Source organism: Schistocerca nitens, chromosome 1, assembly GCF_023898315.1.
Source record: "Schistocerca nitens isolate TAMUIC-IGC-003100 chromosome 1, iqSchNite1.1, whole genome shotgun sequence".
Classification (NCBI taxonomy): domain Eukaryota; kingdom Metazoa; phylum Arthropoda; class Insecta; order Orthoptera; family Acrididae; genus Schistocerca; species Schistocerca nitens.
This window is the reverse complement of record NC_064614.1, coordinates 551158254-551184927: the sequence shown is the minus strand read 5'-3', so window position 1 is coordinate 551184927 and position 26674 is coordinate 551158254. Positions and strand designations below refer to the sequence as shown.

Sequence of the window (26674 nt, the reverse complement as noted above, 5' to 3'; positions counted from 1 at the left end):
GGTAATTTAGTCCTTTTAATTACTGTTTTGTAGAGTAGGCATACAGCAAAGGCTGTCCTTCCTACAAATTACATCGATATAACGTTTCTGTTGTTGTTGAAGGTAGGCGAAATGCTACGCCGGCAGCGGAACTGTACAGAGAGCGATATCCTGACAAGAACCCACCTTCCCGACGCTTCAGGAAACGGGAAATTTCAACCCACGACAATGCAATCGTCATAGCACTTGCACAGACAAAATTGCCGAAGTTACTGTTCTCACTTCCATTGCTATGAATCCGCATGTGAGCACCCGACAGCTTGAACACGTGATTGGCATTCCTAAAACCAGTGTACATTGTATTCTTACGCGTCACTGGTTCCATCCTTACCATGTACACCTATATCAAGAATTGCATGGGAATGATTTACAGAATCTTGTACAGTTTTGTCAGTGGGCACAGTGGCAAATCCTTGCCAACTTGAACTTCCTCTCCAATGTTCTGTTTACCGATGAATGTTCCTTCTCAAACAAAGGATAGATAAATACAAGGAACGTGCATTATTGGTCCAGCGACAACCCACAATGGCTTAGACAGGTTGAACATCAGCATCAATGGAGAGTTAATGTGTGATGTGGGATGCTTGGTACTACAATTATTGGCCCTTATTTCATCAATGGTAGTCCAAACGGCAGAGCGTATGCCAACTTCCTCAGACAAATTCTTCCTCCTCTTCTGGATGAAGTGCTACTAAGAACCAGAATGCTTATGTGGTATCAACACTATGGGTGTCCAGCACGTAATGCCTTGTGTGTACATTGGGTACTGAATAGAAGGTATCGTGCCAGATGGATTGGCCGAGGAGGAACAGTTACTTGGTCTTCTAGGTCTCCTGATTTAAATCCTCTGGACTTTTTTCTTTGGGGATGCATTAAAGGCATTGTGTATCACGATATTCCAACAACTCCTGAGGACATGCAGGAACGTATCGTGCTTGCTTGTAATTCTCTTGAGCAGGCAACACTGGAAGCAGCAAATAATTCTTTCATTCAATGAGTGCACCAGTATATCGCTGTCCAGACTCACCACTTCGAGCACTTTTGAATGTTCTACTCCCAGGCAATGGTACAGGAGAGTCAAAGTCAATTTTGTGTTATGTTTTTACTTGGTTTTCATTTGTTTTCTGACAACACCAACAAGGGGACGATTTTGTGATCGCCGCTCAAAGTCAATGTTGTGTTATGTAATTAATAACATTGGAGAGAGACGAGATACTGGCAGAAGTACAGCTGTGAGGACCGGGCGTGAGTCGTGCTTCGGTAGCTCAGATGATAGAGCACTTGCCCGCGAAAGGCAAAGGTCCCAAGTTCGAGTCTCGGTTGGGCACACAGTTTTAATCTGCCAGGAAGTTTCATATCAGCGCACACTCCGCTGCAGAGTGAAAATCTCATTCTGGAAACATTCCCCAGGCTGTGGCTAAGCCATGTCTCCGCAATATCCTTTCTTTCAGGAGTGCTAGTTCTGCAAGGTTCGCAGGAGAGCTTCTGTAAAGTTTGGAAGGTAGGAGACGAGATACTGGCAGAAGTAAAGCTGTGAGGACCAGGCGTGAGTCGTGCTTCGGTAGCTCAGATGGTAGAGCACTTGCCTGCGAAAGGCAAGGGTCCCGAGTTCGAGTCTCGGTCGGGCACACAGTTTTAATCTGCCAGGAACTTTCATATCAGCGCACACTCCGCTGCAGAGTGAAAATCTCATTCTGCTAATAACATTGTGTTTCAGTGAATGGTACACTGTGATACATTTTTGAAAAGGTCTTTAGGAGAGGAAATCAATTACCAAACAAAAAAATACAGGGCGCAATTTAAAAAGTCATACCGCTGTTCATATCTTTGCAAAAAATAAAGCTACAACCTAGGCAATCATGCTGATTGATATCCCCCTGACGGCTGAAGAACATTTGCTTGAAAGATTTTGTAATTTGCATCAGGACAAACAGTTATTTAGGGTGGTCAAGATTAATGGGACACCCTGTATACCTCCTACACACTTCCTTACTTCCTCTCTTCTGCCACTTCCATCTTATTTTTGTTCCTCCACACTGATACCTTAATTCCACCTTTGGGTACACCAACAATCTCTATCTCTAACAACAATCAATTTTACCTCTTTTCTGCTGCCCCCTCTCCCTTCTCATCTTCCCTTATTATTAGCCTTATTTTTCCTAATCTTAATCTCCCAACTTTCCTCTTCTCACTACTATAGTCTCATTCTATTATTCCTCCCATCTCTCATTCCATCTCCCTCTGCCACATTCCCACACCTCCCTTCACCCTATATCCATTCCCTCCCACCCTCCCCTCTTCCACAAGTTTGATTAGTGCTGCAGACATGCTCAACAAATAGTAATGGGAGATATTAAAAGATTACAAAATTCCAAGAGCTCAATTTCAGAAAGAGTCACGAAACATACAAATTCCTCCAACATATAAATTGTGTTATGATGATTGCAAGGGAGGGGGTTTGTACAATCAGCCACACAGGATGGCTTGCAGGATATAGGTTTTGATGTAGATATAGAAACAGTAGAATTTTGAAATGTAGTTATATCGATGAGAGACGTTTGGGGATTATTTAGGTATTGCATTGTATAGTTGCCATTTTTTAGATTTTGGTATGAATTTTCTGCTGTGGCCAGTTAAAAATAGTGAGTATGAAAACTTGCCATACTGTAGCACAATGGAACCATGCATAAAAATTTTGGTACAAATTGTGCAGAATGATGACGTTGATGTATTCAATTCTGTTAGATAAAGTGTAGGGAACAGAATCTGTGGGCAAAAATTGTGTACCGAAATGTACAAATGCTTTTGGGTTGTAATATGATAATCCAAAAGAAGGTTTCATGGACTTTTCTATCGCTTTATAAAAGTAGTATGTATGTTGGGATTGCAGTGAAGTTTGCTTTGAAGACGAATGAAGATAACTTGTTTGCGTCTTCCCAAAACAAGCCATCCGTGCGACCATTTGGGTTTAATTTCAATTTTTTTGGCGTGAAAGAAAACCAATAGTGATGTTAGGTGTGCAGTTCCACAACTCAACTTCGTATTAAAGACAATTCTCAAAAAATCCGTTACTTCAGAAAGAGTATTTGAGAAATTTTGTACGTGAAGTGTTTGATGAGAAAAAATTTAGTGGACGACGTCATTTAATTTCCTTTAGAATTATTTTTCATGGAGTTTTGCCGCTTCTGGACGGGGGTTTAATTTCAGTTAGTCTCATGTCACACTTCTCGCATGAGAAATCGCGACCAAGCGTTTCATGATGTTTCATAAATTTAATGCTGGAAAATATCTTTCCTGCCAAAGAGCGACCCCGAAGCATATCCTGATTGACGAAAACATTCTTTAGATAAAGATTATCAGAGCGTAGTTTATCAAGTAGCGTAAGCATATTGGAATGCCTTGTGTAAGACGCTGTTGCTTGACGTCATTCTAAATTTGGGTATATTTTTTTCGTGTAGGAACATAAGTGTAGAAACCGTTTTAATTCTTATGTGAATGGGTATGGCTATGAAACATGTGTAAACTCAGTTAACATACCGGCGACCCTACAATCCCATGTTGTTAACGTATCGTTGGGCTTGCGTGAGGTGGGGCAATTGAGTAAGTGAAACGGTGAAAGACAACATTTAGCTTACGTTACCATTTAGTATGATTAATTTAGATGCAATTTTGAGGATGACATGTAAGAAAGATCTTGGTTATTGTTGTTAAGTTTCACATAATTCAATAGTTTGCGAAAAAAATACAATTCTGAGTACAATTACAACGAGTGCGAGGAAAATTAAGACCTTAATAAGATCACAGTAGGTTTGAATTTATAAGTTTATTTTGTTCCCGGAAATAGATTTACAATCTCTTTAAGAATTTGGAAGTGGAGCTGTTTGCGGGTGACCCTTTGTAAGTCTCACTAAGTTTCTATCACGAACTGTAAGCGTAGGCGAGAATATTTGAGTGGAAATAAATAATGTGATGTTCAGAGTGTTCATTCGGCATTGCAGACTATTAATAAGTGTAGGCATACGACATGGAACCGTTTTACGATGCATGGGCTTGGGTGTAGCCTAAAGTATAAATATTACATGTAAATGTTGTTGTTGGGCTTGAAAATTGGTTTGATGCAGCTCTCCACTTTAGTCGATCCTGTGCAAGTCTCTTCACCTTTGCGTAACTACTGCAACCTGCGCCTGTTTCAACCTGATTACTGTATTCAAGCCTTGCACCCCCACCGTCACACACACAATTTCTCTCCATTATCGAATTAATAATTCCTTTGTTTCTTAAGATGTGTCCTATCAGCCGACATCCGTCTTTTAGTCAATGTGTAGCATAATATTTTTTTTTCCCGCAGTTCGAGTCAGTACCTCCTTATTCATTATTCGCTTTACCTAATTAATCTTCAGCATAGTTGGTAGCATAACATTTCAAAAGCTTCTATTCTCCTCTTGTCTGAACTGTTCGTCCATGCTTCCCTTCCGTACAAGGCTACACTCCAGACAAATGACTTAAGAAAAGACTTCATAACACTGAAATAAATTAAAACATTTTTGAAAATAAAAAACACTGAAGATCGAATATAAATATGTATGTAATATATATGACTTCAAGTCCGCAGCTTTAATTGACTTTCTATGTTGCAATCGACCTATTTGGCTACAATTGCCTTTCCCAAGCTATCTGAGAATAATACATAGAATAGTATCATCATTTGCTTTAATGGTTTGTATTTACATGTTGTGGGTATGTAGTGAGCGTATACTCTGGTACTTACGTCCAATTATTCTTGACTTCCATCTGTGGGATACACGCCAACGGCCGTCTACGATGGAGCGTAAACGTGATTCAACTGAAAAGCCCACTTGTCGCCACTCGGTGGACTTTAAAGTTTGCGGTATTGGCCTGCAAATCCTGTACTTACGTCCTCTGTGAATAGATGTCAACATGGCTGCATGAACCAGGCGCCTGCTGCGGAGGTCCGTACGCAGCAACGTTCGCTCAAAGATCGAGGAGACATTGTTGGTAGCTCCTTGGTTCATTTTGGCGGTCAGTTGTTCAACATTTACACATATCTATCCGCCCGTACATTTTGCCCCATGCGTGTTTCACCCAGATCATCTACGGACCATGGTGCACCACAGTTTCCTCGGCGCCGTGTTTGAGTAGGGCCATTTTGCCGTGCACGGTTTCCTTTAACCACGTCGGCACGCGAACAGTTTACAAACTTGGCCGTTTCAGAAATGCTTCTACACTTGGCCCGAAAGCCTACGATCATGCCCTTTTGGATGTCAGATAAATCGCTTCGTTTCGGAAGTACGTCAAAGGCTGCACTATTTTGCGCGTCCCTCCAAACCGCTTTATATATCATCTACTGCTAATACTGCCACCTGCTGTCTTATGAGTGGTAATTGCGCGTTTACGTCGAACATAGCTGGTGGCCAAGTTAATGTGACTGGGCCGCGTATTTAAGAAGAAAGAATATATATGGGACAAAAATTTTGTGTAATGGTTTAAATACCCTGCTGTGTTATTAAAACTTGACTGCGGCAAAGAAAATGAAACCGCACATTTTCACAGCAAAGCATTTTTCTCACAGTCGATTTGAAGATAAAATTTGGACATTGTTGTTTAAAAAAATATATTACCCAAGCCCATTCTGTTACTATCAGAGACATATACTGAGGTGAAAAAGTCATGAGATAGTGATATGCATATGTACAAATGTCGGAATTGTCGCGTACGTAAGGTGTCCTATAAAAGGGTAGTGCATTAGCGTAGCGTGCATTAGAGAGGCAGTCGCAGCCGACCCTCCAGTGAAGAAACATCGCCTTCATCCCAAATGAAAGAAGAACGACACAACCAACAATAGTCGTCGCCGGCATAAGAGAGGCTATGGTGTCTGCACTAGATGCAGCCTGCCTCAGACTGACAGCCACACTCGATGCGGCAAGATAAGGTGGCAACACCAACACCCCTAGCCAGGGTTTTTGGAGGATTTCCCTAGCCAGTAAGGCGAATGCCAGAGCTGTCCCCCAGGTCCTCCACCGAATATCTCCTTCCCTCAAATGGAATAAAGATCGGCAAACCACTAAATTAAGCCAATACTATTGGCTGAAAAGGGCTCTTCTGTAGCCCACCATCTTCCTGGGAGATGTAATGAAAGATTAAAAAAAAATGTGTGTGTGTGTGTGTGTGTGTGTGTGTGTGTGTGAGAGAGAGAGAGAGAGAGAGAGAGAGAGGGGGGGGGGGGGTGAGGTTGCTCGGAGCGACTGGCGCACACAGCAGACGCATTTGCGGAGCGTGTCGTCGCCTTCGTAACGTCGCCTTAGGGCCTCCCTTTGGATATTGATTATCAAAACTGTCATGCTTTGGGATACGTGAAGCAAAACTGCCGTGTCTCACCTGACAGAGGCGCAGCGTTACCGTTTTTGGGTCTGTGGTCCCTTGATGGTGTGAAAAATTTAAAAGTCAGTGCAGTCAAAAGATACGGCCCTTTGTGTCGCATATTTGATACGAAAAATCACTCATCAAAACCTATAATTGAACTATTTGTATACACAATTATGTTTTGACGGAACCCTTAGGGCACTAGTCCGACTCCCGCACGAGTCTGTTTATTGCTATATACGAGGAAGCTGTGCAGCGCTATTTACAGAAAGCCATCGTGGAATATTTCTTAAGTATGTGGTACCCATACCAAATAGAACTGCTAGTGGTGTTTAAAGTATACAAAAAAGGGCAGCACGAATGTTGACATGATTCCTTACTCACGGAAGTCAAAGAGATGCTGAAAAACTTGAACTTACAAACGATAGAAGGTAGACGCAAACTATCCCACGAAAACTGACTTATTAAGTTTATAGTGATGAATCCGTGAAAGTACTGAAATTTCCTATCCGCTCCTTTAAGCGGCACGGATATAGAGCTGCTTAATTATGGCAGTCATTCTTCCCGTGCTCCACGAGAATGGAACGACAAAAAGCCCGAGTAAGAGTCACAATGGTAGTGCGTTTCACGATTAGAGGTCTAGCGTCGTCATCCCGATGAAGTTTTATTTCCTTAGGTCTGCCTACAGGGGATGTGTCTAGTTAACTTTGATTCATAAAACAGTTCAGGAGAAGCGCGTCCTGTCTCGGCCCGAGCATGTACATAAAATTTTTCCACAGACTGTATCAGATCTTGTTCCCAAACTATTAGTAAAACGTTTATAATGACTGTACCATCGGCGGGACGTTAAACTCTTTAATTGTCCTTACAGCGATGTTGCGTGCTAAGGCCTTCTAACGCTAATGATTGCTAATTCTGTGTAGTGGTAAACTGGTTCCTTGCAATCTGTAAATGTAATGAGCAAGACAAGTATTCCCCACGGTACAACTTTCACCTTTCCAGGTGTTCAGCATTGTATACTCTGCATTAGTTTGTTTTCTTCTGTCGTGATAAAGCAATCTTGAGTCATCACAGATGATTACAGTTTTCACGGCAACATCAGTGCCCCAGCAAACAGTTGTCGACATGTCTTCATTCACTCTTTCTCATGCTAGATCAGTACGAATACGAATGATCTGGCCCAGTCTTGGACCAGTAAAGTCGCATCATTGACATAAACTATAATGCCTAATAACAAGTGATGCATGACCCACACATACTAATTTAGATAGCTCTTCTTGTTTATTTGTTAGGCAACAGACTTCGACTACGCTGTAGAAATTCCACTGAGAAGCTGTTGGACATCCTCCATTGAGTCCCGATCTCTCCTCATGCTGTTTCCATATTCTTGAAGTCCTGAAGACATTCGTGGCTCTCCCTTTGCTTCGGACGAAGACGTGTACTTCTATGTAGATTAGATTAGATTAATACTAGTTCCATGGATCATGAATACGATATTTCGTAATGATGTGGATCGAGTCAAATTTTCCAATACATGACATAATTAAGTTAATTTAACAACATAATTAAGTTAATATAACAACTTTTTAATTTTTTTTTACTTTTTTTCTTAATTTATGTCTAAAAATTCCTCTGTGGAGTAGAAGGAGTTGTCATTCAGAAATTCTTTTAATTTCTTCTTAAATACTTGTTGGTTATCTGTCAGACTTTTGATACTATTTGGTAAGTGACAAAAGACTTTAGTGGCAGTACAATTCACCCCTTTCTGTGCCAAAGTTAGATTTAATCTTGAATAGTGAAGATCATCCTTTCTCCTAGTATTGTAGTTATGCACACTGCTATTACGGGTTTGGTTGTTAATAACAAATTTCATAAGAGAGTATATATACTGAGAAGCTACTGTGAATATCCCTAGATCCTTAAATAAATGTCTGCAGGATGATCTTGGGTGGACTCCAGCTATTATTCTGATTACACGCTTTTGTGAAATAAATACTTTATTCCTCAGTGATGAATTACCCCAAAATATGATGCCATATGCAACCAATGAGTGACTTCTAGTTTAAAATCTCATCAATGGACACACCTAAAAATTTTGAATATTCTACCTTAGCTATATGCTTCTGATTAAGGTCTATATTTATTAATGGTGTCATACCATTTACTGTACGGAACTGTATGTACTGTGTCTTATCAAAATTCAGTGAGAGTCCGTTTACAAGGAACCACTTAGTAATTTTCTGAAAGACATTATTGACAATTTCATCAGTTAATTCTTGGTTGTCAGGTGTGATTACTATACTTGTATCATCAGCAAAGAGAACTAACTTTACCTCTTCATGAATATAGAATGGCAAGTCATTAATATATATTAAGAACAACAAAGGACCCAAGACCGACCCTTGTGGAACCCCATTCTTGATAGTTCCCCAGTTTGAGGAATGTGCTGATCTTTGCATATTATGAGAACTGCTTATTTCAACTTTCTGCACTCTTCCAGTTAGGTACGAATTAAACCATTTGTGCACTGTCCCACTCATGCCACAATACTTTAGCTTGTCTAGCAGAATTTCATGATTTACACAATCAAAAGCCTTTGAGAGATCACAAAAAATCCCAATGGGTGGTGTTCGGTTATTCAGATCATTCAAAATTTGATTGGTGAAAGCATATATGGCATTTTCTGTTGAAAAACCTTTCTGGAAACCAAACTGACATTTTGTTAGTACTTGATTTTTACAGATATGTGAATACATTACTTTCTCAAAAATTTTGGATAAAGCTGTTAGAAGGGATTGGATGGTAATTGTTGACATCAGATCTATCCCCTTTTTTATGCAAAGGTATAACAATAGCATGTTTCAGTCTATCAGGGAAAACGCCCTGTTCCAGAGAGCTATTACACAGGTGGCTGAGAATCTTACTTATCTGTTGAGAACAAGCTTTTAGTATTTTGCTGGAAATGCCATCAATTCCACGTGAGTTTTTGCTTTTAAGCAAGTTTATTATTTTCCTAATTTCAGAGGGAGAAGTGGGTGAGATTTAAATTGTATCAAATTGCATAGGTATGGCCTCTTCCATTAACAGCCTAGCATCTTCTAATGAACACCTGGATCCTACTATATCCACAACATTTAGAAAATGATTATTAAAAATATTTTCAACTTCTGACTTTTTGTTCATAAAGTTTTCATTCAATTTGATGGTAATACTGTCTTCCTGTGCTCTTGGTTGACCTGTTTCTCTTTTAATAATATTCCAAATTGTTTTAATTTCATTATCAGAGTTGCTGATTTCAGACATGATACACATACTTCTGGATTTTTTAATAACTTTTCTTAATATAGCACAGTAGTTTTTATAATGTTTGATAGTTTCTGTGTCACTACTCTTTCTTGCTGTCAGATACATTTCCCTTTTCTGGTTACAAGATATTTTTATACCCTTAATAAGCCATGGTTTGTTACATGGTTTCTTACGAGTATATTTAACTATTTTCTTGGGGAAGCAGTTTTCAAATGCATTTACAAAAGTGTCATGAAATAAATTATATTTTAAATTGGCATCAGGTTCACGGTACACCTCATCCCAGTCTAACTGCTGTAGGCTTTTCCTGAAATTTGCAATTGTTAAATCGTTGACTGAACGTACTACTTTGGAGGACTGTTTAGTACTGCTGAATGGAGCTATGTCATATATTGTAACTAGCTGTGCACCATGATCAGAAAGACCATTCTCAACAGGCTGAGCATTTATCTGGTTAAACTTATCTTGGTCTATAAAGAAGTTATCTATCAATGAGCTGCTGTCCTTTACCACCCGAGTAGGAAAATCAATAACGGGTGTCAAACTGAAAGAACCGAGTAATACTTCTAGGTCATTTTTCCTATTACCCTCTTTCAGAGAATCTACGAGGGCCGTTCAGAAAGTAACCTCCGGTTGATTTAAAAAAATACACCAAGTTAAATAAAAATATTTTAATATATACATCTTACAGCTACATCTTTGCACTATTTTTCTACATAGTCTCCATAGCGATTGAGGCACTTATCGTATCTCTTCACAAGCTTTGAAATTCCTTCTGCATAAAAATCACCCGCTTGTGCCTGGAGCCAGCCTGTGACCGCATCTTTGAGCTCTTCGTCGTCATCAAACCGCTGTGACCCGAGCCATTTCTTCAAATGCATGAAGAGGTGATAATCACTTGGCGCCAGGTCTGGGCTGTAAGGTGGATGGTTGATAACGTCCCACTTGAAGGACTCAAGAAGGGCCGTTGTTCTGCGAGCAGAGTGAGGACGGGCGTTATCGTGCAAAAAAACGATACCGGAAGTCAGCATACCACGGCGTTTGTTCTGTATAGCCCGTCGTAACTTTTTTATTGTTTCACAGTACACGTCTTGATTAATGGTCGTACCACGTTCCATGAATTCAACCAACAACACCCCTTTGGCATCGCAAAACACCGTTGCCATCAGTTTTCTGGCAGAAAAATCTTGCGAGGCTTTTCTTGGTTTGGTAGGCGAATTTGAATGTGCCCACATCTTTGATTGTTCTTTTGTCTCAGGGTTCACGTACTTAACCCAGGTTTCGTCACCGGTCACAATTCTGTTCAACAATGGTTCTCCTTCGTCCTCATAACGTGACAGAAAGTCTAATGCAGAGGCCATTCTTTGAGTTTTGTGGTGGTCGGTAAGAATTTTGGGCACCCATCGTGCACAGAACTTACGGTAACCCAATCTTGCTGTCACTATCTCGTACAAGAGAGTCTTAGAAATCTGTGGAAAACCAGTAGACAACTCCGACATTGAGAAACGTCGATTTTCATGAACTTTTGCATCAACTGTCTGAACGAGTTCGTCAGTCACCAATGATGGTCTACCACTCCTCTCTTCATCATGAACGTTTTCTCGTCCACTTTTAAATAAACGTACCCATTCACGGACAACTCCTTCACTCATAACTCTTGGTCCGTACACGGCACAAAGCTCACGATGAATAGCTGCTGCAGAATATCCTTTGGCTGTAAAAAACCTTATGACAGCACGCGCTTCACATTTGGCGGGGTTTTCTACTGCAGCACACATTTCAAACTGCCACAAAAACTAAACTAGCGCAGGTACGACGTTCACTCGACCACGGCTTGATGCCGACTGACCTGTTGAGTGCGTGAACGCACAGATGGCGTCGCTACTCCCCCCACAACCCGCACTGTGACCAATCGGAGGTTACTTTCTGAACCGCCCTCGTACATTGAAGTCCCCACAAATAATAATTTTCTTCCCCCTGTCTGACAGATAGCACAACAAGGAGTCCAAATTTTTCAGAAATAGTTGAAAATTTCCCGATGGGGACCTATACACAGTTACAATTATAAATGTGCCTTTATTTAATTTAAGCTCACAGGCACATGCTTCTATATGTTTCTCTACACAAAACTTTTTTGTTTCTATACTTTTTGCACAATGATAACTTTTGACATATATGGCAACTCCTCCTTTCTCCATATTTTCTCTAATTACATGTGCAGAGAGCTTATATCCACTTACATTTACCTTATCCATATCAGTAACAATGTGATGCACAGACAGGCATAGTATATCTATTTCATCCTTAGCTTCTAAATCTTCTAAACAAACCAGAAGCTTATCTATTTTATTCTTTAAACTCCCAATATTTTGATGAAATATACTTACATTATTTTTAATTATAGTTTTATGAGAACCTTTCCTTATTCTAACATTTGCAGTACTGTCCTGTCTGAGTTACTCATTGTGCTTAGGCCTAGTTCCTATACCAGTGGTCACATGGTGTTCAGAGAGGCAGATTATGTCAGCTGGGTTGGGTGACTTTAATTCATCAATGCAATTACCTAGGATTGAGATACAACTTGGTGGAGATATAATTTCTGGTGATTGGTGAAAATTTATAATTGATAGCTGTGATTGGTTATCCAATGTGCTAGAATTGTGCTGTTTAATTTCTTTCCTAAACTGAAGATTTGTTTCAATCCTGACCTCTCGTAGAACTTGACACCTTTCTGTCATACCTATCCTAAAAAAGGTGCTGCTCCAACACCTGTAACCACTGGTATGTCACCATTCATGGCAGTGCCTCCCCCCCTTAAATTTCCCGCTATTACCCCAGCCTGTTTACCCTTCGCTTTCCTGTTGAGATGTAGGCCGTGGCTGGTATAGTCCCACCTACTGAGAGAATCAACAGGAACCACACCAATATCAGCCCCCGCACCCGACCCAAGCAGCCGTTCCAACTCCAAATTAACTCTCCCAACAGAAGAGTTCAAATGAGGCCGGTCATGGCGTCTCAGGACAGATGCAAATTCAACATTGGTGTGTCTCAATGCCGACGCAATCTTTACCAGGTCACACTCTATAGTGTACCCAGGATCTCTGTCGATACTGTTCCCTGGCCCTCCCACAATAACCATGGTGTCTTCCCTGGTAAATCCTTTACAGAGTGAACCTAAATCCTCTGCCACCTGATTCAGACTAGCACTTGGTTTGAAAAAAATTGTGACCTGGTATTCTGGTCCTAATTCCTCCTGCAGAAGTTGGCCTACACCTCTGGCATTCTTTTTCAATTTCCTATTGAAAGTTTGTTGTGTCCTGTCTACACCTACCTCTGCTTGAGGCTCATCAGTTTCTAACTGAAGCAACAGGGTCAAACTTATTTTTGACATTCACCACAAAACTGTCAGACTTAGTTCTAGGCCTGTTCCTTCTTTTACCTCTTGCCACTTCCCACCTCTCTTTGCCCTTTTCCCTCCTTAACGTGTCCAGATCTTCCCTAGCCTGATCTAGCTCAGCCTGAAGGGCAGCAATTTTCCCCTCCTGTTCCACTATCTTCCTATCTCTGCTGCAAATCCTACATAACCACTGATGAACCTGATCCACTTTCCCGACACCCACGCCACTGCAGTCCCCCCAATGAAAAAAACTACTGCATCCATCACACCAAACCCGGGAACTAACGATTCTACGGCAAGTCAGGCACTTCTCACTCATGGCAAAAATAATACTTTAGCTAGAATAAATCAATTAAATTACCGAAAATCAAAAAAGACGTTACAAGAATTAAGCCTATTCACAAATGTATATAAGCAAGTTTCTGATTTAAAATTCCGCTGTTTTCCTGAGATCTGCGAGCAGAGTGAGGACGGGCGTTATCGTGCAAAAAAACGATACCGGAAGTCAGCATACCACGGCGTTTGTTCTGTATAGCCCGTCGTAACTTTTTTATTGTTTCACAGTACACGTCTTGATTAATGGTCGTACCACGTTCCATGAATTCAACCAATAACACCCCTTTGGCATCGCAAAACACCGTTGCCATCAGTTTTCTGGCAGAAAAATCTTGCGAGGCTTTTCTTGGTTTGGTAGGCGAATTTGAATGTGCCCACATCTTTGATTGTTCTTTTGTCTCAGGGTTCACGTACTTAACCCAGGTTTCGTCACCGGTCACGATTCTGTTCAACAATGGTTCTCCTTCGTCCTCATAACGTGACAGAAAGTCTAATGCAGAGGCCATTCTTTGAGTTTTGTGGTGGTCGGTAAGAATTTTGGGCACCCATCGTGCACAGAACTTACGGTAACCCAATCTTGCTGTCACTATCTCGTACAAGAGAGTCTTAGAAATCTGTGGAAAACCAGTAGACAACTCCGACATTGAGAAACGTCGATTTTCATGAACTTTTGCATCAACTGTCTGAACGAGTTCGTCAGTCACCAATGATGGTCTACCACTCCTCTCTTCATCATGAACGTTTTCTCGTCCACTTTTAAATAAACGTACCCATTCACGGACAACTCCTTCACTCATAACTCTTGGTCCGTACACGGCACAAAGCTCACGATGAATAGCTGCTGCAGAATATCCTTTGGCTGTAAAAAACCTTATGACAGCACGCGCTTCACATTTGGCGGGGTTTTCTACTGCAGCACACATTTCAAACTGCCACAAAAACTAAACTAGCGCAGGTACGACGTTCACTCGACCACGGCTTGATGCCGACTGACCTGTTGAGTGCGTGAACGCACAGATGGCGTCGCTACTCCCCCCACAACCCGCACTGTGACCAATCGGAGGTTACTTTCTGAACCGCCCTCGTACATTGAAGTCCCCACAAATAATAATTTTCTTCCCCCTGTCTGACAGATAGCACAACAAGGAGTCCAAATTTTTCAGAAATAGTTGAAAATTTCCCGATGGGGACCTATACACAGTTACAATTATAAATGTGCCTTTATTTAATTTAAGCTCACAGGCACATGCTTCTATATGTTTCTCTACACAAAACTTTTTTGTTTCTATACTTTTTGCACAATGATAACTTTTGACATATATGGCAACTCCTCCTTTCTCCATATTTTCTCTAATTACATGTGCAGAGAGCTTATATCCACTTACATTTACCTTATCCATATCAGTAACAATGTGATGCACAGACAGGCATAGTATATCTATTTCATCCTTAGCTTCTAAATCTTCTAAACAAACCAGAAGCTTATCTATTTTATTCTTTAAACTCCCAATATTTTGATGAAATATACTTACATTATTTTTAATTATAGTTTTATGAGAACCTTTCCTTATTCTAACATTTGCAGTACTGTCCTGTCTGAGTTACTCATTGTGCTTAGGCCTAGTTCCTATACCAGTGGTCACATGGTGTTCAGAGAGGCAGATTATGTCAGCTGGGTTGGGTGACTTTAATTCATCAATGCAATTACCTAGGATTGAGATACAACTTGGTGGAGATATAATTTCTGGTGATTGGTGAAAATTTATAATTGATAGCTGTGATTGGTTATCCAATGTGCTAGAATTGTGCTGTTTAATTTCTTTCCTAAACTGAAGATTTGTTTCAATCCTGACCTCTCGTAGAACTTGACACCTTTCTGTCATACCTATCCTAAAAAAGGTGCTGCTCCAACACCTGTAACCACTGGTATGTCACCATTCATGGCAGTGCCTCCCCCCCTTAAATTTCCCGCTATTACCCCAGCCTGTTTACCCTTCGCTTTCCTGTTGAGATGTAGGCCGTGGCTGGTATAGTCCCACCTACTGAGAGAATCAACAGGAACCACACCAATATCAGCCCCCGCACCCGACCCAAGCAGCCGTTCCAACTCCAAATTAACTCTCCCAACAGAAGAGTTCAAATGAGGCCGGTCATGGCGTCTCAGGACAGATGCAAATTCAACATTGGTGTGTCTCAATGCCGACGCAATCTTTACCAGGTCACACTCTATAGTGTACCCAGGATCTCTGTCGATACTGTTCCCTGGCCCTCCCACAATAACCACGGTGTCTTCCCTGGTAAATCCTTTACAGAGTGAACCTAAATCCTCTGCCACCTGATTCAGACTAGCACTTGGTTTGAAAAAATTGTGACCTGGTATTCTGGTCCTAATTCCTCCTGCAGAAGTTGGCCTACACCTCTGGCATTCTTTTTCAATTTCCTATTGAAAGTTTGTTGTGTCCTGTCTACACCTACCTCTGCTTGAGGCTCATCAGTTTCTAACTGAAGCAACAGGGTCAAACTTATTTTTGACATTCACCACAAAACTGTCAGACTTAGTTCTAGGCCTGTTCCTTCTTTTACCTCTTGCCACTTCCCACCTCTCTTTGCCCTTTTCCCTCCTTAACGTGTCCAGATCTTCCCTAGCCTGATCTAGCTCAGCCTGAAGGGCAGCAATTTTCCCCTCCTGTTCCACTATCTTCCTATCTCTGCTGCAAATCCTACATAACCACTGATGAACCTGATCCACTTTCCCGACACCCACGCCACTGCAGTCCCCCCAATGAAAAAAACTACTGCATCCATCACACCAAACCCGGGAACTAACGATTCTACGGCAAGTCAGGCACTTCTCACTCATGGCAAAAATAATACTTTAGCTAGAATAAATCAATTAAATTACCGAAAATCAAAAAAGACGTTACAAGAATTAAGCCTATTCACAAATGTATATAAGCAAGTTTCTGATTTAAAATTCCGCTGTTTTCCTGAGATCTGTATTAAAACAATGAAGGTATACGCCATTTATGGTAGTTTACTTATTTGTTACCGAGAAACTAGTCAAATTACCGTGAAACAAGAAACAAACACGTTTGAAAAATTTAAGCCTAAACGGGACTTCGCGAAGTTACGATCTTTTCGTGTTTTCTGAAAAAATACGCAAAGAAAATTGAAACCTCTAACGGCAAGACGAAACGATACACTAATGCACGTATTTAATTTGTTGTCGGTGTTAAACTAAATTATATTCCTGTCTAAATCACTTAACTCTTGGGAAATAGTTTCTGGCGTCACTTACTCGGCGGCCATCTTGGAACCAAAAAGTACAATCGTGGTTATGAAGGCTGCCGTCTTTCGCTGTGGAATGAGGGCGAAACAAATCAGTTGATACGTCGGAGTACGGGAAGGGCATATCACCTGCATTAGAGCCAAAGCATCGGGCTGTATACATTTTTGCTTCTGCCTTCTGTGTGCTCGTTGATCAGCTGGAAAATTTAGAGTGTTATGGGAAGTTTTCCCCAGAATTAGAAGTCACTGACTATGAAAGACGTGTGTAATGAAGAACACTTGTATAGTTGGTAATAAGTGCACATTCTTTCAATTATATAATAATATGCTTTGCCGATTCCAAACGAGTAGCAGAAAGTAATGCTTCCCTTTATAAACTGTTCGTTAATTAGTTTGACCTTCTTTAAAGTGGTCGCCGTGCAAAGCTGCGCACTAAAGGAGACTCTGCTACGCGTATTGTAACTGTGCTTGAGATCTTTTCAGTTTAATTCTTTACTCTTTCTGAGTATATCGAACTTATCCACGACTTCTTAGTCTTAGAAAAAAGTCTGTTGTAGAGCGCCTTGGGACTTCACGATATCTTTGTGTACCTTTTAGGATGGTGCAGCTTTTGAGTTTATGAGAGTTAATCGTTTGAAAACCGTCGAGAAACGAAGTCCTACTGATATAATGATAATTAAGTTATTCTTCGGATTTTTGTAAGAGTTGCACTCAGGATATCTTTGTTCCAGTTTGGGGTGTATTTGTTTTCCTTTTCGATGACTTGATATCTTTCGCTCTTTAGCATATCCAGCAACTGTCACCTCTTCTTACTTGTGACTCATCTAAGGAATTTGTAATTAGCAATTACAGTATTCATTTATATTATTTGGCTATTCCTGCCTAGGAATTAGTTCGATCCCGAACATTGTTACCCATTTTAAGGTTTTTAGTGTGAGTTTTTAAATACGGAGGTGGTATCACTATTCTTCCAGCAGCGCAATTGTATATCGTATGAATGATGAGCATTTGTGCAGTGTAGTATAGCGTTGTGTTTGTGCAACCATTGATTCTGAAAATGCGCCACTTAGCTCGTTTCTCTCAAGTAACACCTAGAAGACCGCCGAGGTAACGTTCTCGTTCGAGAAACGGATCATCAGCTGTCACGCGTAGTCATTCCAAGAGGCACACAGTGAGATGATTTGGGATTCAATCGATGAGCTTGAACCATGTCAACTGAATATAGGTAAGAAAATTTTTTTCCGGCACTGGGATTCGAAATGATCAGTCTAAGGCAGGCTTCTACTACTCTGGTTGGCGTCGATGACCTTGCCTCCGGAGATGGGTTAATAGCAAAGATACGCCGCAGTTGGTTGCCGAATATATTTATAAAGCAGTTACCCACCAGAAGGTTGGTTTGAGCAGTGTAGCACGGTGTCCGGACAGTTGCCACGCCGGACATTTGCCACGATTTTACCTGCTCCGTAGGGTTGGGTCCCTTGTCTACCCCCCCCCCTTCCCCCCTTCCCCCCTTCCCCTCTACTCCCCCTCACTCCCCCTCCTCCCCCTCCTCCTCCCCCTCCTCCTCCTCCTCCTCCTCCTCCTCACCCGCCCACCCAGTTTGCTTTCGAAGTTCCTAACGTAACCATCAGTATGGAAGTTATTACAACGAACAAGGGCAGGCCTCCTGCTCATTACAAGGGTTACGCGTATCTTAAACAGAGGGAATCTAAAGAAGTTGTTGTTACATGGATGTGCTTACGCCGAATAGCGGATCATTCCAAGGGAAAGCTGCTTTCGAGGAACGGAGAAGTGTTGAACGTATTAGAACATCTCTGTGGACCATCTGACGATGCGGCTCTGAAAGTGAGAAAGCAAGTGGAAAGGGCGAAGAGAAGGTCTCGAGAAGAAACTACACAGTTATCGGAGATATACGCGTATGAAATGGGAAATCTACATAATAAAGTTTATGACTTTGTTTCAGTGATGTCTAATTCAGAATCTATGAAGAGAACCATGCGTCGTCTATGGAGTCAAAGAGTGGGGGAACCAACAAGAGCCTAAGAACTCTTATGAAATTGATTTTCATGAAGATCTATTAAAAATGGGAGATGGCAGTAGTTTTCTTCTTGAAGACGATAGATTAGTGGTGAGAATAATGATTTTTAGTGGAACCAAAGGAAAAGAAAATTTAAAAACATGTTCCCACTTTTTTATGGATGGAACATTTAAGAGATGCAGCAAGCAGTTTGCACAGATCTACGCCATAAACGGAGACTTAGGAGGCACGATTAAAGAAACAAACATTCTTCCTAATGTATTTGCACTGCTCCCTAATAAGAAGAAAGACACATATGTTCGTCTGTTTCGTTTGATGAAACAGGCAGTCTCTGAGTGGTGTCCTAAACAAGTAAAGGTGGACTTTGAGGCAGCTGCGATATCGGTCATTCGTCAAGTTTTACCCAAAACTGAAATAAAAGGATTCTATTTCCATATGAAGAAAAGTTTATGGAGAAGAATTCGAATTCTCGGTCTAAATGAGGAGTACCGCTAGAACGAAGATTTAATACTTCAATTCAGCATGTGTGCAGCGATGGCAGTTGTAAAACCGGAGGGCGTAAGCAATGAATGGATTGAGATTCATGCAGAAGCTCCTGATAACGGAAGGTTCCCTCAATTTTTTGACAACTTTGTGGATAACTGGCTAGAGATTAAGGATATCGCAATAGAAATGTGGAACTGTTACGGAAAAAGGCACCGAACGACGAATGCTGTTGAAGGGTGGCACAACAAAATAAATAGTATTATTGGAAACCCCCACTCTAGAATCACCTATTTGGTAGAGTGCTTGAAAAAGGAAGCAGAGCTCACAAACTGCATGTACATGAAATTGGAAATGAATCTTGAATGTTTTGAAGAGGAAGAAGAAGTACTTGAAGCTGGACGACAGGATAGAGAGAATCGTAAAGAATTATGAAGAGACCGGCAACATTAGGCCTTGCTTGAAAACCATTGCCCATATTCAGAAACCGGACTAAAATACGTTAAAAATAATGCATTAAAAAACTATGAAGACCACTGAGTCCTCGCAGATTACAGAGATAAAATTATTAAAACACTGAAGCAACATTATCGGAGCTAATATTAAGTTGTAATTGTAAAAAGAGTGTACATTAGTTCAGCGTGTTTAGGCACACGCCAGAATGGTAAATGGTCATTTATCATTTTGACGGTCCAAAGCCTGTGCAAAGTGTGATGCGACTCAGCCTTTAATGTAAAAATTAAAAAGTGTTTCAAGCCTCACAAAAGTATCCCTATTGTTGTCACGTTAAGATAACTTTTTTCTACCTTCCAATATTATGACCATACTATTAAATAATTGTGAGTTCTAAAATAATTTTCTGAAGCTTGAGAATCGCAACTGTCACCTAAAATATCGTGGTTTGTTAAACTGATAGTTTCTGTAAAAGAAAATGGGAGCTGAATCTTTGAATTGCACCTAAAATTGACATCCAAAAAGTGATCTGATCCTAAGGTTGACAATTTTGGCACCTCAAATATTTTTTATTTAAGTTTAGCTGCAAACATTTATAGTAGATGTAAATCTACTTAAGAACATTTAGATATAGTTTAAAAATTAAAATTTCTTACTAAATTGTTGATTATCTTTAAACAGGTCAGTAAAAGCAAGGAGCTTACTACTGAAAATTAATTGTTACTAAAGAACATCAGAATCAAATGTATTAGACCAGGGGCGGGCAGGAATTCTGCACGTGTGCGGTGCATGCACGTGTGCAGTTAACAGGTGTGCACACAGGGGCAAGCTGGCCACCCGCTTCTCTCCCCTCCCCACCATACCGTCTCTCCGCTTCTTCCTGTGTAATGCGTTTTGTTTCCTGCCCTGCTTTATAGAATGAAGGAATAAGGGTAGTAGGAGTGCTTGAAAGTAATCATCGTTTGAAAGAGTACCTATTACCTACGATACGTTTTATTTAATTATCACAGGTGGAGTTTACAATACGTTTAATGTCTGGAACAAAATTTCTACATACAGACAAACGCAAACAGTTACGCCAATTTTCATTACTGATGTTTGCTCTTAACCGAGACTGATTAATTTTGCCGGACGCGGAGGTCTAGCGGTTCTAGGCGCTCAGTCCGGAACCGCGCGACTGCTACGGTCGCAGGTTCGAATCCTGCCTCGGGCATGGATGTATGTGATGTCCTTAGGTTAGTTAGGTTTAAGTAGTTCTAAGTTCTAGGGGACTGATGACCACAGATGTTAAGTCCCATAGTGCTCAGAGCCATTTGAACCGTTTTTTTTTATTAATTTTCATAACAGAAAAAAATCTCTCACAAACGTATGTCGAGCCAAACATTGACATTATCTTCGCGGCTTCACGATGGAGACGAGGAAACTTGCTGTGGAAAGTCGTGATAAAAATCTATCACACGTCTTGCCAAAAGGAACCTATCTCTCAGACGAGAATTACGCTGTAGACCTATTAATTCCATTTGCAAACTGGGATGAATATCATCTACAGAAACAGCAGATTGTCTCGAGAACTATTCAAAACCTTGGGATAAGTAAGATATATCCCCAAATGGCTTGAGAAATTCCTCTTTTATTGCACTAAGAACGGCAACAAACTGAAATTTATTATAATGGCGTTCAATATTAAACTTCCGCTGACCAGCGAGAATACTGTCACATATTATACATTTCCAATTTTCACGTTTTTGCACAGAGAAAAAATGATTCACCCATTCCTTTTTAAAAGATAGCAAATCTCCGTTTCCTTGATTCACTCTGCATTTTCCGGTTACTGAAATTCACTACGTAGTGGTCGCTTCGCTTCAACGTCCGCAGCTTGGCCTGGAACTACACTGCGGCAACCTGCCGGCTGTCGCCACTGGTCCGTTCGACGATTGCACGCGAGCAGCACACGTGCAGCGCTGTGTGCTCATGAGCCGCGTGCAACGTTTGCCCGCCCCTGTATTAGACCTACTTTTCTTGTATATTAGAGACTTTTTGAAAAGATATTTGATCATTTCCTCTGTCACTGACCGTGTAATTTCAGTTGCTTTGCAACACCAGGGATATCTACTTCTAAATTATGTTTGCAGCTCTTCTCATTTCGAATTCTGGAATATTTACTACTTCTTCTTCGGTGAAGGAATTTCGGAAAATGCATTTACTAACTCTTTACTAACTCCACTTTAGTGGCACTGTCATCAGTAACATTACCGTCGCTGTCGCGCAGTAAAGGTACTTACTGAGCCTTTCCGCTGATTTACTTAACATGGGACCAGTATCTCTTTGGATTTTCCGCCACATTTCTAGAGCGAGTTTCGTTGTGGAAACTATTAAATGCATCTCGCATTGAATTCCGCACCAACTTTCGAGCCTCAGTAAAACTTCACCAATCTTGGAGATTTTGCGTTCGTCTAAATTATGCGTGCCTTTTGCGGTGCTCCTGCAACAGCATTCTGTCGTGTTTTGTGTGCCATGGGGGATCAGTTCCGTCTCTTATTAATTTATTTGGTATGAATATCTCGAATGCTGTTGATACTATTTCTTTGAACTTAAGCCACAAATGGTCTTCATTTACATAGTTTGGAAGGATTGGAGACTGTCTCTTAGAAAGACGTCACCCGAATGTTTAGCTGCTTTTATAAATAGATATATTTCGCGCTTAGATTTGGTGAATTTCTTTGTTACGGAAGTGAGCCTCGCTACGACTGCGTGTTCGCTAATACCTGTATCCGTCGTGATGCTCAGGATTATTTGTGGCTAAGAGGTCACCACTTACAGTAACCACTTACAGTTTGAATGGCCTCGTCAACTAATTGTTAAAAATAATTTTAAAAAAAGCATTTAGAACAATTACGGAAGTTGTTTTCTATTTACAATAGGGTATATGAAAATATATTTTTGTCAACATGCGGAAGGTAGATTGAAGTAACTGCCAACTATAATTGTATGAGTAGGGTACCTATTTGTGATGAGACTCAAGTTTTCTTTGAACTGTTCAGCAACTGTTTCATCTGAGACAGGCCGTCGGTAAAAGGAACCAGTTACTAATTTATTCCGGTTGTCGAATATACCCTCTGCTCATGCTAAGTCACAGCAACTATCTGCTTCCAATGTAGCTTGTGAACTTGAGCACACATTACATATTTTTTCCTTAAGTTGTCCTTCTTGTTTCTGTTGTAGTGCAGATAATTACAATTACGGCTTTTCCCTCCAGAACCTAAGATGCTTTCTCTGTGACCCTGTAAATACCAAAGCTAAACAATGTAGAACAGCAACGTACGTTACAAGCGTAGCATTCTGTGTTACTTCATTTCCTTTTTTCTAACATTTTAAAATTGTAAGTCGACTTTAGATGACATGTCAATCATAGATGTTCTTATCTCTATTTACTGAACGTGTTTTCAGTTATGTTTTGAAAATTGTCCCGTACAATTTATTAACTAATGTTTTTAGAGAGTAAATTAATATGGAGTATGTCGTTCTTATTTTCAAACATTCACATGCCCGTTTATTCTTTCCCTATTGTCTTTTGGGTATGCAGTTGTAGTAATTAAAGTAGGCACAAATGCAGTGATAAAAAAGAAATGATTAGCGTACATTCGCATTCTCGTTACATCGTTCCTTTCTTGTTGCTCCCATGCCGATGGACTGTTTCTATCGCAATCATTAAGCGTGAAAGGAAGCTACCGTACAGACAGAGGAATCTATATTTATACTTGGCAGAACTAATTACATACTGACATAATCGTCGGTATTGCTCGTTTCCCAAAAGTTATAAATATTTCGATTTCGGAAAAGAAGCTCTGTATTTGGCCAAGACGTGGAAGGAGGAGGTCCCTTACGTACTGGTTGTATCGAGTAAGATGTGGAGACGGCGGTTTGAAAGCGGACAGAGGTAGTACGGAGAAGGGCGTCCCTTACCTGAGGGATCGCTACTCAAGCTACCTGCGAAGGGGCAAGTGTGGCAAATGTCCGGCATTCGTGTAGCTCGTTAGAGGCATGATCATATTAAATATGGTTTGCGTTTGCCGTCCTTTGACCTTAGAACCAGTGAGTTGTAGGGGCACACCCGCCCGCTTTAAGGCCAGATTCTCATTCAAATGAGCAAAAAATGTAAAAAATTTGAATCTTTTTGGGACAATGAAAAGAAATACAAAGGATCTGTTTGGGAATTATGATTTATTATACTTTGAACTTTTTTAAATTTTCAATACAAAAAAGACAACAAAATGGCGTCCGTAGTTATGGTGTGATCAAGGGCCTGCGAGTTTGAAGTACGCCGATTGCGTGCTGTGTAGCCCATCAGGAGTTATCAGAAATCAACAATTGATAACATCAGTCGGTACTACATTAAATTTATGGCAGCTTATACCTGACCACAATGAAATAACCATAAATTTAACGATATGGTGCTAACTCGATCTTACAGTTCGATTTTTTTTTGGGGGGGGGGTTGTTAACGATTTATCGCTTTACTTAAAGTATTTAACATTAACAAACTTCATATATTATAGGTTTAAGCTCCCAAGAAAAGTGTTTACTTTTCGGAGGTCAGAGGTAGAAGTTAACAGTTTTGACAAATCATTTCTCGAGAAAAACCTGTGTAAAGCTTAGGGAAAACTTTTGTATGCATTATTTGTTCAATTTGCTTAAAAAGTAGCCGCGCGGTCTGAGGCATCACGTCACGGTCTGCGCGGCTCCCCCCGTCGGAGGTTCGAGTCCACCTTCGAGCATAGGTGTGTGTGTTGTCCTTAGCGTTAGTTAGGTTAAGTAGTAGTGTGTAAGCCTAGGGACAGATGACCTCAGCAGTTTGGTCCCATAGGTTCTTGCTACAAATTTTCAAAATTTTTTCTTAAAAAGTACATATTGTTATAGATTATTGATGTCGCTAAACCCAGATGTGAAGTCAAATTTTCAAAATTCAAAGTGGCTAATCCAATATGGCGGACCAGAAATTATTTTGAGCAAAATTTGACAAAAAAAGGTGCTTTCGTTACTTACAAACAGTCTGTAATTCCATGATCGTGTATCAACCTTTCCGGCTGGCTGAGTTGGATATGCTGCATTTGGCAGCCTGCAGACGTTGTTCATCAGCCTTTTTGGAAAATACATTTGCGTTCATACTTCAATATAAATCATTTTGTGAACGTGTATCACGGCAGAACAAGCTTTCTACCTGAGCCGGGCGCCTCCGGCTGAGACCGTCTCATGGCGGCGAGACACTGCTTCGAACAATAAGCTGTAGAAACTTTCGTAACGCACAGATTTTTAATCTTTTCGGCTCCGCATTCTAGACTCGCATAACTTTCAAAAAATGGAATAAACATCGACTTTTCGACCATTTTGAATGAGACCATGGCCTTAACGAAAGATCCGAACTACAGAGCAGCTACACGGAGAGGTCCCCAGCGATGGGATCAACTTTTTGAAACCATCTATATGCTGATGTAGGGTAAGATCTAAGGTATCACACGCTACAGCCACTCGCTCTGGTAGGCCGTCGTTTGCGAGTAATTGACGAAAAAATTTCTGAGTTTTGGTGATGCTCTGTATGCTTAAAAAAAGTATCACCATTGAGTCTGTTTGCATGGTGTAACGGATAGGTTAAGGCCGGACGTGATTTCGAATTTTGTAAGTACTTTAATTTTTTTATCTTTAAATCTTTATCGAAATAACGTTGATTATTATCTTTGTTCAGTTAATTGGTTTAAATGTAAGTTTTTATTTCTATTCCTTTGTCACGTCATTTTGATCATCGTATGAATTTTTTCATTTGTTCTCATTTTTTCCTTACATCATTCTTTTTCCGTTCGAAACTTTTGTGAATATGAATTTAATTATATTTACCTATTACAGTATTTAAATATTTGAAAGTGCTTATCTAACGATTAAAAAACAAAAGACGAGATAATCTATTTATGTTGACTGTGCAGTGGTGTCAAAAATGTACTTTTCGATATAAGATGTTCATTTTTTATATATCAATCATCATACAAACATTTAAAACAGAAATTCCTATTGCACTATGGACAAAATAACGCAGATGAAGATTTAATCGAAAGAAGGGGATATAAGAAAAACGAAATTCTGATAAATTGAAGAATAGAAGTAATGAATGCAATAACATGCACGAAAAGAAGGATGATAAAACGAAAGAAATTGAATCTAAATAAATATGTAAAATAAATTAAAATCACGTGAACAAAGATTTCAAGTGGAAAAAGCGTGATACGAAGAAAATTGAGAGCAAATGAAGTCGGTGATGTGGTTAACATGAGGTGACAAAGGAATAGAAATTAAAAAAATTACATTTAAACCAGTTAATTGAAGAACGATAATGATCAAAGCTATTTCGATAAAAATTAAAAAAATTAAAGTGTCTGACGAGATTAGAATCCACAACCTTGTGGTCTTACGCAAACAATCTATCAGTCTATATACTACTCCTTTTTTAAAGCTATTAAATATTACACGACATTACGATTTTTTTTATTTTTATTTATTATTATTTTATTTATTTATTTATTATTATTATTATTATTTTTCGTCGATTACTCGCAACCGAGGGCCCATCAGGGTGTGTGGCTGCAGTGTGAGACCTTGGATCTCAACTTACGTCACTGTATATATGGTTTCAGAAAACCGATTCAACCACTGGGGACCTCACCATGTAAGAACGTTCTGCAGGTGATGTGCCGGGAGAACTCTTGGGATCGCACGAGAATGAAACAGTGAATCTTTGTACTTCTAATTCGACATACCACCTGGTTCTTTACTTACTGTGTTTGTGAGACTTACACGGCCTGATAACATAGTTTGTTTGCAGGATACAATATCCCGTCTCTATGCCCTTGGGTATGTTGGTGCCCACTGCTACCCGCTGCACGTACGAGCTGTTTGATGAAGTGCGG

The 26674-nt window shown here is 40.2% G+C and overlaps 1 protein-coding gene across 2 annotated transcripts in view; it reads left to right on the top strand.

Annotated features, from left to right (window-relative positions):
- The window catches only part of LOC126254345 (serine/threonine-protein kinase Warts-like), a 214415-nt gene that overhangs the window by 24982 nt on the left and 162759 nt on the right, over nucleotides 1-26674 (top strand). The window lies entirely within an intron of this gene.